Genomic DNA, 15,865 nt, shown 5'->3' with positions numbered 1-15,865 from the left:
TGCTTGTGCTTGCCAATCAAGGAGAGGGAGGGTCTGACAGAGGAATCAGGAGCAGCAAGGGTGCACAGAGCTGCTGTGACTCACCCTCAGTGTGTTTAACTGCAGATTTTCAAATGGATTAAAAATAAATTGTGGTCCTCCATATACTACCTCATGCTTCATTCTAGAAACAAAGTGAGAAAAAGACCTAGGGGGCAGATTAGGGACCATGATGACTACATCCTTTCTAGTTCTTAAATGCAGTCCCTTCTGATCACAATGCCTTCCAAGTTTTGCTCTGGGACCTCGTGATTACTTGTTAAGAGGATTGTATGTTGTTGGAATAACATGCCTGCCTTAATCCAGAAACAACACCACCCATGTCCATGGGTTGTTTCTAGCCCCGTTTAGATAAAGACGTTTGAGCACACAGCCAGGTACTACAAGCAATTTTTGGACAGATGTGGCTCAGTTTTTGGAAGTAATCAACCATGTTATTATAAAATTCTAAAAAGTATTTAAAGTATCTATACAAGAAAAAAAAAAATGTCAACTGGGAAATGAACAGAACACTTACACAATGACCTCCTTTTAATTTTTCAGCTGCAGATCCACCAGTCGCTTAGCTCTTAGACTACCTGACACATACTGTCCATCAGTTGTCTACTACTTTGGATTTGAAGGATTAGGTGTGGAGAAAACTATGTCAAGTCAACTACTTATTTTTGCCTGGTAAGTTGGCTATTATGTCATTGGACTCTTCTACTTATTCTAATTGGTTCTAGCTTTGAGCACTGACCCACAGCATTAGACGGACCAGATGGACAATAGGTGACTAACAAGGACCATGTACCAAATGATCAACTCATCATTGGCCAATGACTTCACCAATGGTGTGGAGGCAACATTTTAAATTGTTCTGAATATTGTTGACAGAAAGTTTATTCTTCTGTTCCCCAGGGAATGGATGATAGGAATCAGACAGTGGTCATGGAATTTCTTCTCCTGGGATTTGGGAACCTCAACAATTTCAGGATTTTAACATTCATCATCTTACTGGTCGTTCATATCATGGCTTTATCTGGAAATGTCCTTGTCATTACCTTGGTTGCAGCCAAAAAAAGTCTTCATTGTCCCATGTACTTCTTCCTTAGCCAGCTGTCCTTATCGGAGATCTTATTCACCACAGACATTGTGCCCAACATGCTGCGACTCGTGCTACAGGGCGGAGGGAAAGTCTCAGTTTCTCAGTGCATATTGCAGTTTTATTTATCAGGTGTCCCAACTATTGCCCAGTGCTTATTGTTGGCAGTAATGTCCTTTGACCGACACGTGGCCATCTGCAGACCATTGCACTATGCCATTATTATGACCTTCACCCATCAAATACAGATGGTTACAGTGTGTTGGTTGTTGAGTTTCTTCTTGTCTCTTGTTGTATATGTTTTTTTAAGAAAACTGAGATTCTGCTACCATAACACCATTGACCATTTTTTTTGCGACATTGCTCCTCTGATCAAGCTCTCCTGTTCAGATACATCTTCAGTTGAATTGGTCGCAGCTTTGCTAGCTTACCCCATCATATTGTCTCCATTTCTATTCATAGTGGCCAGCTACATCTCCATCCTACAAACAGTCCTCAAAATCCCATCTGGTATAGGGAAACAGAAAGCTTTCTCCACATGTAGCTCCCACCTGACCTCGGTATGTTTGTATTATGGGACATTGTCCTCCATATACATATTTCCATTGAAGGAAAAGTTCATAAATGCAAACAAAGGTCTGACATTGCTTTATGCTCTTGTGACTCCTCTGTTCAACCCTCTGGTCTACAGCTTGAGAAACAAAGACATTAGAGACGCCATTTATTCGTTTGGCCAAATTCTACAACTAAGCAAGAGTTGACTGCGAGGCTGAATTGATATCATTTGACCTCCTTTATTAGAGCTGGTAATGTGGTTTTCCAGTTGCAAGAAAAAGTATGTGAACCCTTTGGAATGATATGGATTTCTGCACAAATTGGTCATAAAATGGGATCTGGTCTTCATCTAAGTCACAACAATAGACAATCACAGTCTGCTTGAACTAATAACACACAAATAATTAAATGTTACCATGTTTTAATTGAACACACCATGTAAATATTCACAGTGCAGGTGGAAAAAGTATGGGAACCCCTAGACTAATGACATCTCTGTCATGGAACCATGAACCAGACGTACAACAAGAGATAAATGAAAATAAGAAGGCTTTATTGAAAATAAAGCTGTAAAGCAAAAGTCCAAACGGATGGTGAAACCGAGCAGAGTCTTTGCGAAGCCAGAGGTCAGGAACCAGAAGGGTAGTCAGACGAAGCCAGGATCAGGAACCAGCAGGGTAGTCAGACGAAGCCAGGATCAGGAACCAGCAGGGTAGTCAGACGAAGCCAGGATCAGGAACCAGCAGGGTAGTCAGACGAAGCCAGGATCAGGAACCAGAAGCAGCAGCAGTCTTAGAAGCATGTGAACACAAGAGGACCAAGCAAGGAACTGAAGCCACAGACCTCCTATATATATGAGCTAGGCATCCAGCTCCTCCCAGGGGAAGGAGGAGCCGCAGGGTGGAAGGCTACAAGAAACCCAGGACCCAAGATGGCCGCCAGCACATGTCAAACGAAGGAGAGCAGCAAGCAGGTAAGACCATGACAGTACCTCCCCCTCAAGGGCCCCTCCTCCGCGGAGCACAAAACGGTTTCTGAGGGAAGCGTGCGTGGAAGGCTCGGAGCAAGGCAGGAGCATGGACATCTGCGGAGGGAACCCAGGAACGCTCCTCTGGACCATAACCACGCCAATGGACCAAAAACTGCAACCGACCGCGGACCAGGCGTGAGTCCAGGATATTGCTCACCTCATATTCCTCACGATTGCCCACTTGGACCGGACGAGGCCGAGGAACCGAGGAAGTGAAACGATTACACACCAGTGGCTTCAACAGGGAGACATGAAACACGTTGGAGATCCGCATGCCAGGAGGAAGCGCAAGGGCATAGGCTACCGGGTTTACCCTGCGAAGCACTCGGAAGGGACCAACAAAGCGAGGCGCCAGCTTGGGAGTGGGCACTCGAAGGTTGAGGTTGCGGGTGGACAACCATACACGGTCTCCGACCTGGTAGGAAGGAGCAGGCGCTCGTCTGCGATCAGCCTGGAATCTCTGGCGCTGCGCAGAGACCTCAAGGGACTTCTGGATCTGTACCCAAGAAGCACGTAGGACGGAAAGGTGATCCTCCACAGCCGGAATATCCTGGCGAGAGAATACCTCCGGTAACACGGCAGGTTGGAACCCATAATTGGCCATGAAGGGAGACGTCCCAGAGGAAGAGTTCACCGCCGTGTTCCTGGCAAACTCAGCCCAAGGCAGGAGGTCAACCCAATTGTCTTGGTGATCGGAGACATAGCAACGAAGGAATTGCTCCAAGGCCTGATTGGATCGTTCTGCGGCCCCATTGGACTGAGGGTGGTAGGCCGAGGAGAAGGAGAGATGAATCCCCAACTGGGAGCAAAAGGCGCGCCAGAACCTGGACACAAACTGACTCCCCCGATCCGACACAATCTCCTTAGGCAAACCGTGCAACCGGAAGACCTCCCTGGCAAAAATCGTGGCCAACTCTTGTGCAGAGGGTAACTTCTTGAGAGGAACACAGTGGCACATTTTGGAAAACCGATCCACAATCATGAGAATGACCGTATGGCCTCGGGATGCAGGGAGGTCCACAATGAAATCCATCCCCAGGTGTGACCATGGGCGCTCCCCGGTGGCTATGGGTTGCAGAAGGCCCAACGGAAGGTGCCGAGGGGACTTACTCTGGGCACAAACGGAGCATGCCGCTACATATGCGGCGATGTCGGAACGTAGGGAAGGCCACCAGAACAGACGTGAAACAGCCCAGGACAGCTGATTCTTTCCAGGATGCCCCGCGGTCTTGGAGTTATGGTAGGTTCGCAACAACCGAGTGCGCAACTCCTCAGGCACAAAACATCTGCCGTTGGGTCTCCCAGAGGGAGCACCAGATTGAGCCGCCAAAATCTGCTCACCCAGGGGAGAGGTCAGGCTGGTGCGAATGGCGGCCAGGATCTGATTCGGAGGTATGACCGAAGTCGGAATCGACTCCTCCCTGGACAGCTCGGAGTACTGCCGTGATAAGGCATCCGCCCTGATGTTCTTGGAACCGGGTAGGTAGGAGACCACGTAATTAAAACGTGACAAGAACAGAGCCCATCTGGCCTGACGTGGTGTCAATCTCTTGGCCTCAGAAAGGTAGGTCAGGTTCTTGTGGTCCGTCAGGATGAGAACCGGAACCACCGAACCCTCGAGCAAGTGCCTCCATTCTTTAAGGGCCTGCACGATGGCCAATAACTCCCTGTCACCAATCTGATAGTTGCACTCCGCGGAAGACAGTTTCCGGGAGTAAAACCCACAAGGAAGCAGAGGACCCTCTGGTGTTCTACGCTGAGACAGAAGGGCGCCTACTCCCGTCTCAGACGCGTCCACCTCGAGGACAAAGGGCAACCCAGGGTTGGGATGCGACAGAATCGGAGCCGACACAAAGGCGGACTTTAGGGCCTCAAAAGCTCGGATGGCCTCGAGCGGCCAGACCTGGGAATTACTGCCCTTCCTGGTCAGATCCGTGAGAGGCTTGGCCAGCATGGAAAAGTCCCTGATGAACTTCCGATAATAATTGGCGAAGCCCAAAAAGCGCTGCAGGGAACGAAGACCACTGGGCTGGGGCCACTGTAAGACAGCCGAAACCTTCTCAGGATCCATGGAGAACCCCTCAGCGGAAATGATGTAACCTAAGAAGGTTACCTGGGATCGGTGAAATTCGCATTTCTCAAGCTTCCCGAACAGCTTGTTCTCTCGTAACCGTTGCAACACTCGTCTGACATCCAGAATGTGGGCCTCCATGGATTCAGAATATACCAAGATGTCATCCAAATAGACTACCACACACTGCTGCAACAGGTCACGGAAAACATCGTTGATGAATTCCTGAAAGACTGCGGGCGCATTGCACAACCCAAAGGGCATAACCAAGGATTCGTAATGACCGGTCCTGGTGTTAAACGCGGTCTTCCACTCATCGCCCGCCTTGATCCTTACCAGGTTATATGCCGCCCTCAGGTCGAGTTTGGTAAAGACCGTGGCCCCTTTAAGGCGATCGAACAGCTCGGAAATCAAGGGTATCGGGTAAGCGTTCTTGATCGTGATGCGATTGAGACCCCTGTAATCGATGCAAGGCCTCAACTCACCGCCCTTCTTTTTCACAAAGAAAAATCCAGCCCCTGCCGGGGACGAAGATTTGCGAATGTGTCCGCGTGAAAGCGCCTCCCTCACGTACTCCTCCATGGCCTCATTCTCCGCTACCGACAGTGGATAGACTTTGCCACGAGGAGGAACGGCACCAGATTGTAACTCTATGGCACAATCGTATGGGCGGTGCGGAGGTAGGGCAACCGCGCGCACCTTATCGAATACATCCCGGTACTCCTCGTATTCAGGAGGCAACAGAGAGTCCGAGGAAGTACACAGCAACTTGACAGACCCATGGATGCAACTAGCCCCACACTGCGGTGACCACGAGAGGATCTCGACCGATCTCCAATCGAAAGTCGGATTATGCTTCTGGAGCCAGGGGTACCCCAAGACCACCGAGTAGTGTGGAGACGAAATAACCTGGAGGCAGACCGACTCTCTGTGAACGGCACCAATGGCTATCCCCACTGGAAGGGTCTCATGAGTCACGTGTGGCGGCAGAAGGGGTCTGCCGTCTATCGCCTCAAGAGCCAGTGGGGAACCTCGAGCCTGCAGAGGAATGGAATTGGCGGCAGCGAACACACTATCAATGAACAAACCACCAGCACCAGAGTCCACCAACGCCTGGGTCGTCACCGAGCCCCCGACCCAGGAGAGGACAACAGTGATCAGTGGTTTGTCAACACGGGAAACCGGGGACGAGGAGACTCCACCCAAGATCTGCCCCCGACAGGATCTCAGGGTACGAGCGTTTCCCGGACGGTTCGGACATGCCAACCGAAAATGCCCACCGAGACCACAGTACATGCATCGGCCCTCGCGTCTCCGGAGTGCCCTCTCCCCCTCTGACAGGCGAGCAAACCCCAGCTGCATGGGTTCACCCCCAGACAAGTCATCCCCAGGAGGCGTGGGAGGAGAGGGAGGCACGGGTGGGACAGCAAACGTAGGCACCAATCTGTTAGAAGACCTCCGCAGGTTCTCCTTAAAGGAAGGTCTCTCCCTGAGTCTGGTGTCAATCAAAATCAGGAAAGAAATAAGAGACTCGAGCTCAACTGGTAGGTCCTTAGCTGCAACCTCATCCTTCAAGGCATCCGAGAGACCATGAGAGAAAGCAGCGACCAGAGCCTCATTATTCCAGCCCACCTCTGCTGCCAGGGTACGAAACTCAATGGCGTATTCAGCTACGGATCGTGAACCCTGTCTGAAGGACATAAGGAGCTTCGCAGCAGAGGCAGCACGAGCCGGCACATCGAATACCTTCCGAAGAGAAGCAACAAAACCGGAAAACTCGGCAACCACCGGATTGTTGTTCTCCCATAAAGGGCTGGCCCAGGCCAAGGCCTTGTCCGAGAGCAGCGAGATCAAGAAGCCCACCTTTGATCTCTCAGTAGGAAAGGCATGTGGCAGCAACTCGAAATAAATGCCCACCTGGTTAAGGAAACCTCGGCACTGAGTTGGCTCTCCCCCAAAGCGCTGTGGAAGAGGGGCAGAACCGGTCATACCCCGAAACACCGCAGGCGCAACAACAGGTGTCGGGGTAGACTCTGGCGCAACAACCGGAGCGGCAGTAGGAGCGAGCCCAGGAGCGACAACCGACCCATCGGCAACGGGAGCGAAATGAGCCGTGCGTTCAAGCAGGGTTTGCAACGCCACAGCGAACCGACCCAACAGGTGATCCTGCTGATCAAGTCTGGCAACCAGCGTGGGTAGCGAGGATGGCCCTGTACCGTCAGAATTCATGGCTTGGTCCTAATGTCACGGAACCATGAACCAGACGTACAACAAGAGATAAATGAAAATAAGAAGGCTTTATTGAAAATAAAGCTGTAAAGCAAAAGTCCAAACGGATGGTGAAACCGAGCAGAGTCTTTGCGAAGCCAGAGGTCAGGAACCAGAAGGGTAGTCAGACGAAGCCAGGATCAGGAACCAGCAGGGTAGTCAGACGAAGCCAGGATCAGGAACCAGCAGGGTAGTCAGACGAAGCCAGGATCAGGAACCAGCAGGGTAGTCAGACGAAGCCAGGATCAGGAACCAGAAGCAGCAGCAGTCTTAGAAGCATGTGAACACAAGAGGACCAAGCAAGGAACTGAAGCCACAGACCTCCTATATATATGAGCTAGGCATCCAGCTCCTCCCAGGGGAAGGAGGAGCCGCAGGGTGGAAGGCTACAAGAAACCCAGGACCCAAGATGGCCGCCAGCACATGTCAAACGAAGGAGAGCAGCAAGCAGGTAAGACCATGACAATCTCCAAGAGCTAATTGGAGTGAAGTGTCAGCCAACTGGAGTCCAATCAATAAGATGAGATTAGAGGTGTTGGTTACAGCTGCCCTGCCTTATAAAAAAAACACACACCAGTTATGGGTTTGCTTTTCACAAGAAGCATTGCCTGATGTGAATGATGCCTTGCACAAAAGAGCTCTCAGAAGACCTAAGATTAAGAATTTTTGACTTGCTTAAAGCTGGAAAGGGTTATAAAAGTATCTCCAAAAGCCTTGCTGTTCATCAGTCCACAGTAAGATAAATTGTCTATTAATGGAGAAAGTTCAGCAATGCTGCTACTCTCCCTAGGAGTGGCCGTCCTGTAAAGATGACTGCAAGAGCACAGTGCAGACTGCTCAATGAGGTGAAGAAGAATCCTAGAGTGTCAACTAAAGACTTACTAAAGTCTCTGGCATATGCTAACATCCCTGTTAGCGAATCTACAATACATAAAACACTAAACAAGAATGGATTTCATGGGAGGATACCACAGAGGAAGCCACTGCTGTCCAAAAAACATTGCTGCACGTTTACAGTTTGCACAAGAGCACCTGGATGTTCCACAGCAGTACTGGCAAGATATTCTATGAACAGATAAAATCAAATTTGAGTTGTTTGGAAGAAACACACAACACTATGTGTAGACAAAAAGAGGCACAGCACACCAACATCAAAACCTCAGCCCAACTGTGAAGTATGGTGGTGGGGGCATGATGGTTTGGGGCTGCTTTGCTGCTTCAGGGCCTGGACATATTGCTATCATCGAAGGAAAAATGAATTCACAAGTTTATCAAGACAATTTGCAGGAGAACTTAAGGCCATCTGTCCACCAGCTGAAGCTCAACAGAAGATGGGTGTTGCAACAGGACAACAACCCAAAGCATAGAAGTAAATCAACAACAGAATGGCTTAAACAGAAGAAAATACGCCTTCTGGAGAGGCCCAGTCAGAGTCCTGACCTCAACCCGATTGAGATGCTGTGGCATGTGTCACGGCCTTTGGTGTGTGCCGTGACACTTCGCTGCGCATGCTGGTTGCCGGTGGTAACTTGTTGATATGCATGTGTGTGCGCTTTGCCTTTTAAGATGTTAGATATTCTTATGGTGTCTCACGTTTTTTGCAGCTATGGGTGTCCTCGGTGGTTTGTGGTGTGTGCCGTGTCCTTTTAATGTTGATGTGGACACCAGCACTTGTGCACGGGTTCCAGTCAGTGTGTCTGTGGCAGGTAAGTGTGTTACTGGTCTCGCTTACCTGCCATCTCTATAGCTGTATGTGTTCCCCTCTCCTTGCAGCCTGGCCTCAGATAGAGACTCCTGTTCCTCCATGACTGGGATAAACAGGTCGTCTCTCCCCTGCTCCTAAGTGAGGGATTACCAGGGCGACTTAGGGTTTCTAGGAATCCTGAGTATGAGTCGTCCTACCATCGGGGTCTGCTCATACAGTGAGGAGTCAGGGAGAGGATTAGGGACACGGTAGGAGGTGACCTGCTCCCTTATTTCTCCTTTTGGCCAGGCTGATCCCCTTTACCCTTTGACACCGCACGGTGGGGGGTTTCCCCCACTCCCCGCCGTGACAGTATGACCACAAGGGTGGCCCTCACTGGACAGATGGAATATGAAGACCAGGAGGATAGCTCCAGCATACACCATGGCTGGAGTACCCCTCAGCTTCAGGCATCCAGCAGAGGCTAAATAGCCCAAGCAGCCACACCTACACACACAAACAAAACACTAGGAAGGGAGTTAACCCTTCCAACACCAGACAAGGGAAGGAAGCCACTTAAAGGGGAAGTGCACACACAAGCATAGAAAGCTACATGTTGCCGCAGGCAACAACATGCGTGGCAACCATGTCACGGTAATCACCCAGAAGGCCGAGACACTGCCACTGCATGCACACACAGCAACACGTTGCGGCGGGCAACTGCAAGTGTAGCAACAGTGTCACAGCGCACACCATAGGCCGTGACATTCCCATCCCTCAAAGCCCCCCCACCAAAAAAAAAAGGGAACTAAACAGAACACCAAAAAAAACAACAGGACGGGGGGTGTAGGGGAAAGTAACAGGATCAGCGTCAGAGCAAGGATGTCTCTCTAAGACTGCCGACAGCCCCTGGAACAACAAACAGGAACCAGGGCACCAGCCACCAAACAGCCCAGAGAAACCGCACTGAACGCTGCGTCCACCTCAGACACGGTTCACAGCAGGTCGCTGCCGGCATGCATCCCCAACCAGCACACAGCTAGTAAACCAAGGAATGCATCCAGCACACAACACACGCACCTGAACCACTGAGGAATGGACGAGGAGGGATGCAAACACCAGTGACGGTTCACACCAACTGTCACAGGGAACCGCACTGTTAACAGCGTCTCGCCTTTCACCCTCCCTCCGGAGGATAAGCATGTGCGCCAGAAAATGGCAGGCGACACATGCTGGGCCCTCTTCCGAAGGCTCCAAGCAAGGAGCCATTGTGGGCATACATGCGCTTTCTCTGGAGGGAGAGCGTTACGGGGGTTCACCGTTTACGGTGCGGTGAGTGGCTTTTTCCCCGCCATTCGTTTTTACCGTTATCTGTGTTGGTGCCCCCTCGTCCCTTTCTTTGTTCCTATCTCTGGTCGTCTGCTGGCAGCATTCCTTTGGTGTTCCGGCTGTGTGCTGGTTGGGGAGTGGCGGCTGGCAGCGACCTGGAGTGGGAGCGTGTTTTGAGTCGGACGCGGTGTCCAGTATGTCCTTCAGACTGCTTTGCCGGCTGGCGGCCAGGGACCTAGGTGATAGTCCTGGCTTGCTGGCTTCAGTCTAGGAGGGACATGCGGACACTGACCTTTCATTCCCCACCCCCCCTCCCATTGTTTGTTGTGCCCCACCAACTTCCCCTTTTTTTTGTTGGGGGGGCTTTGAGGGGTGGGAATGTCACGCCCTTTGGTGTGTGCCGTGACACTTCGCCGCGCATGCTGGTTGCCAGTGGCAACTTGTTGATATGCATGTGTGTGCGCTTTCCCTTTTAAGATGTTAGATGTTCTTATGGTGTCTCACGTTTTTTGCAGCTATGGGTGTCCTGGGTGGTTTGTGGTGTGTGCCGTGTCCTTTTAATGTTGGTGTGGACACCAGCACTTGTGCACAGGTTCCAGTCAGTGTGTCTGTGGCAGGTAAGTGTGTTACTGGTCTCGCTTACCTGCCATCTCTATAGCTGTATGTGTTCCCCTCTCCTTGCAGCCTGGCCTCAGATAGAGACTTCCTCCATGACTGGGATGAACAGGTTGTCTCTCCCCTGCTCCTAAGTGAGGAATTACCAGGGCGACTTAGGGTTTCTAGGAATCCTGAGTATGAGTTGTCCTACCATCGGGGTCTGCTCATACAGTGAGGAGTCAGGGAGAGGATTAGGGACACGGTAGGAGGTGACCTGCTCCCTTATTTCTCCTTTTGGCCAGGCTGATCCCCTTTACCCTTTGACACCGCACGGTGGGGGGTTTCCCCTACTCCCCGCCGTGACAGCATGACCTCAAGAAAGCAATTCACACCAGACATCCCAAGAATATTGCTGAACTGAAACAGTTCTGTAAAGAGGAATGGTCAAGAATTACTCCTGACCGTTGTGCGCGTCTGACCTGCAACTGCAGGAAACGTTTGGTTGAAGTTATTGCTGCCAAAGGAGGTTCAACCAGTTATTTAATCCAAGGGTTCACATACTTTTTTCCACCTGCACTGTGAATGTTTACATGGTGTGTTCAATAAAAACATGGTAACATTTAATTCTTTGTGTGTTATTAGTTTAAGCAGACTGTGATTGTCTATTGTTGTGACTTAGATGAAGATCAGATCACATTTTATGACCAATTTGTGCAGAAATCCATATCATTCCAAAGGGTTCACATACTTTTTCTTGCAACTGTATTTAAAAAAAAAACTGAATGATCCAATAAAATGATTGGGTACTGGTGCATTTCTGCCTATACTACTGTAAATAATGCAGTATATTGGTTCATGGTTGATATCAATGGAGCTATACTAGACATAAATCAATTAAGCAATACTGGACACAAAATATGTAGAAGAGCAGAATGAGTGAAGAATAGAGATGAGCGAATTTCTTGGAGTTCCAATTCTATCAATTCAGTACAAATATATTCAACTAGAACTGAAAGTGCCCCAATTGCCCTGAAAATTCACATACGACTATGGGGTCTCCCATGTAACAATGCCACATGCCTCAGGGGGAATTCCTCTCTGATGTCTATATAAACTGCTGTACTTCCAGTAATAAACAAGAATTTGCTTTGACCCGTGTGTGTGTCATAGTTATTTTCTTACGTGCACTTAAAACCCTTGGGTTACTATTAATTTGGAGCAGTAGAGAAAATGTAAATCAGCCCCGATTGAGGGCATCTTTATCAGCTGTATCTGTAGTTCCCAAAAACTACTGCAAAGGGTTAATTGCTGTAATATTATGTTATTGAGTTAAATGTTTTTTTTATGTTTGGGCACTTAATGGCCCTGTACTGACAACTAAGGGTTAATATCTTGGCTTACTGTTTCAGGTTTCCAGGGTGATGGACCCGAGTCCACCTTTGGTTAGACTAGTCTAGCTTTGGCTGAGCTGAAGTGAAAACCTACATGTGCAAGCTCCTTAGAGCTAGGCCCAAGTTCTGAGAACTTGCATCTCTGAGACTTCACAGCCAAGGAAGGAACTTCACTACTGGAGTACTCCAGAGAGAAGGAGATTAGAAGGTCTACAACACACAAGACCGCACATCAGAGTCAGGAGGTCAGCAAGAACAGGTACACGTTTATGGCAGAGAGACCTTACTGCTGTGGAAAGGAACATTGGTAAAGCATCCCCCACACTTTGAAACAGATTGGCCACTGCGGTCTAAAGACTGTGCATCCCTCAGTCTTCAAACCGAAGGATTTAACAAGAACGTTGTTGCAAGCCTGTGATTCTGCTGAGAGACTTTAGAGAGAGATGTACCAATATGCTTTGGATCTGTGCTTTTTACTGTTCGAGGTACTACTACTCCTGTTTTGCACTTTACTAAAGAGAGACATTTATTTACACCAACTGGCCTGGTTACTGACTTCTCCATTAGTCAGTCATTTACCCTGGTCTATTGCCCTGCACTCAGATGAACACCTAACATCACAGGCACCCCATCTACCATCAGGCAGGAGTCCCAGGGAGAGCCTGAGGTGGAGATTGCCACTGTGGCCTGTGAGTACTATGATTGTCCTCAAAGCCATAACTACCACTCCTTTCCTTCTCCCCATGGGTCGCTGCATATCCAACCCCTTTCAAGCTCTTTAACGCCAAGACAGCATTAGTAATGTAAGACAGTGACATGTATGGCTAGGGGAGAAGACATGGATAGCCGGTGATAAGAAACAGATTACATTTTTTATGTTTTTTAAAATAAAAAAATGTATTCTTGTTTGGTCATATAACTGTGACACAGAACATGATATGTCTGCTGCACTATCAGCACCAGAGTAAATATACAGGGAGTGCAGAATTATTAGGCAAGTTGTATTTTTGAGGATTAATTTTATTATTGAACAACAACCATGTTCTCAATGAACCCAAAAAACTCATTAATATCAAAGCTGAATATTTTTGGAAGTAGTTTTTAGTTTGTTTTTAGTTTTAGCTATTTTAGGGGGATATCTGTGTGTGCAGGTGACTATTACTGTGCATAATTATTAGGCAACTTAACAAAAAACTAATATATACCCATTTCAATTATTTATTTTTACCAGTGAAACCAATATAACATCTCAACATTCACAAATATACATTTCTGACATTCAAAAACAAAACAAAAACAAATCAGTGACCAATATAGCCACCTTTCTTTGCAAGGACACTCAAAAGCCTGCCATCCATGGATTCTGTCAGTGTTTTGATCTGTTCACCATCAACATTGCGTGCAGCAGCAACCACAGCCTCCCAGACACTGTTCAGAGAGGTGTACTGTTTTCCCTCCTTGTAAATCTCACATTTGATGATGGACCACAGGTTCAGATCAGGTGAACAAGGAGGCCATGTCATTAGATTTTCTTCTTTTATACCCTTTCTTGCCAGCCATGCTGTGGAGTACTTGGACGCGTGTGATGGAGCATTGTCCTGCATGAAAATCATGTTTTTCTTGAAGGATGCAGACTTCTTCCTGTACCACTGCTTGAAGAAGGTGTCTTCCAGAAACTGGCAGTAGGACTGGGAGTTGAGCTTGACTCCATCCTCAACCCAAAAAGGCCCCACAAGCTCATCTTTGATGATACCAGCCCAAACCAGTACTCCACCTCCACCTTGCTGGCGTCTGAGTCGGACTGGAGCTCTCTGCCCTTTACCAATCCAGCCACGGGCCCATCCATCTGGCCCATCAAGACTCACTCTCATTTCATCAGTCCATAAAACCTTAGAAAAATCAGTCTTGACGTTTCAGCTTGTGTGTCTTGTTCAGTGGTGGTCGTCTTTCAGCCTTTCTTACCTTGGCCATGTCTCTGAGTATTGCACACCTTGTGCTTTTGGGCACTCCAGTGATGTTGCAGCTCTGAAATATGGCCAAACTGGTGGCAAGTGGCATCTTGGCAGCTGCACGCTTGACTTTTCTCAGTTCATGGGCAGTTATTTTGCGCCTTGGTTTTTCCACACGCTTCTTGCGACCCTGTTGACTATTTTGAATGAAACGCTTGATTGTTCGATGATCACGCTTCAGAAGCTTTGCAATTTTAAGAGTGCTGCATCCCTCTGCAAGATATCTCACTATTTTTGACTTTTCTGAGCCTGTCAAGTCCTTCTTTTGACCCATTTTGCCAAAGGAAAGGAAGTTGCCTAATAATTATGCACACCTGATATAGGGTGTTGATGTCATTAGACCACACCCCTTCTCATTACAGAGATGCACATCACCTAATATGCTTAATTGGTAGTAGGCTTTCGAGCCTATACAGCTTGGAGTAAGACAACATGCATAAAGAGGATGATGTGGTCAAAATACTCATTTGCCTAATAATTCTGCACGCAGTGTATTATTGTAGAAGATTTATGATTGTGAATAATGTAATGAATACTGGCTGATTCACATTAATAATACACTTGGTAGCATCCACTGTGTGCACAGTTATTAGGCAAGTTGTATTTTGAGGCTTCATTTTATTATTGTAGACTGTTGTCGGTCAACCCAAAATGTTAATAAACCTCAATGTGCAGACAATCCACTCTGAAATCCGCAGGTGTTCACAGGGAAATCCATGCGGTCAATCCGCATCAATTGATCCGGATTTAATGCAGATTCGGTGCATATTTTCCGCATGCGGAATAGAAAATCCGTGCAGGAAAAAATAATAAATTGACATGCTGTGGATTTTAAAATCCGCACCGTTGGCCAAAATCCGGTATGAAAAAATCTGCATCGTGTGCATGAAAATTTCAAGTTCTCATAGAATACAATGTACATGACCTCCGGTGCGGAGTTTTCGCACGCAATCCTGACCATGTGCATTTATTTACCCTAAAGGAAGTAAAAGTGAGGTTTTGGCTTTCTTAGGAGAATATCTATGTATGCAGAATTATTATGTAACTAAGTGAAAAAGGGAAATGTATCTTCTCACTTGCTTATTTTCATCTAGTAAAGTGAGAATAATAAACCAACAACTCAAAATTTACAAATAAACATTTCTGATATTTCCTAAAAAAAATTTGCATCTTATACAGCCACCCTTCCCTTCAGCAACAGTCATACGCCTTCCATTCCTGGAGCCTGTCAGCTTCTTCATCTAGAAATAGTAATAAAATCAATTAGTATTTTGCGTATCTCTATCTCTACGCCCTGCCCTCTGTTAGAACTACCTATTCTTGTCTGCAACGGATGTGCAATGTGCTGTCCGCATCCTTTGCATTGAAATGAATGGGTCCGCTTCCTATCCCCAAAAAATTCAGATTGGACACTGACCAAAACCACAATCGTGTAAATGGAGCCTTATACTGAAGAGTGCCCAGTCACTGCTAAACAACAAAGTGAAATATATAGAAACATATCAGCAAACCACATGGACATTGTTACATTAAAGAATTATTCATAAAAAATATGTACCTAAGAGATATCTACCTGTCTGAGACACAAAAGATATAGAAATAAAAGTACATAAATAAACAAATAGATAAACTCCTATTAATCGTATGGTCCTGGTCTGTTCTAGTCTAAATAAAAAATAAAATTTAATTAAAACATGTGCTGCTGGGCCAGCGCTCACACATCAAAAAATTGCAGTCACTACTTCGCTATTCAGACTGTGCATCCACACTGTGTGTATGATATACAGGGTGGGCCATTTATATGGATA

At 47.6% G+C, this 15,865-nt stretch overlaps 1 pseudogene; it reads right to left on the bottom strand.

The window, feature by feature from the left end:
- Nucleotides 1-1,106: 1,106 nt before the first annotated feature.
- Nucleotides 1,107-15,865, bottom strand: part of LOC120989018 — a 49,890-nt pseudogene continuing 35,131 nt past the window's right edge.

The sequence above is a fragment of the Bufo bufo genome, chromosome 1, assembly GCF_905171765.1.
Source record: "Bufo bufo chromosome 1, aBufBuf1.1, whole genome shotgun sequence".
In the NCBI taxonomy this organism is placed as follows: domain Eukaryota; kingdom Metazoa; phylum Chordata; class Amphibia; order Anura; family Bufonidae; genus Bufo; species Bufo bufo.
The sequence above is the reverse complement of the archived record's forward strand: the minus strand, read 5'-3'. Positions and strand labels throughout refer to the sequence as shown.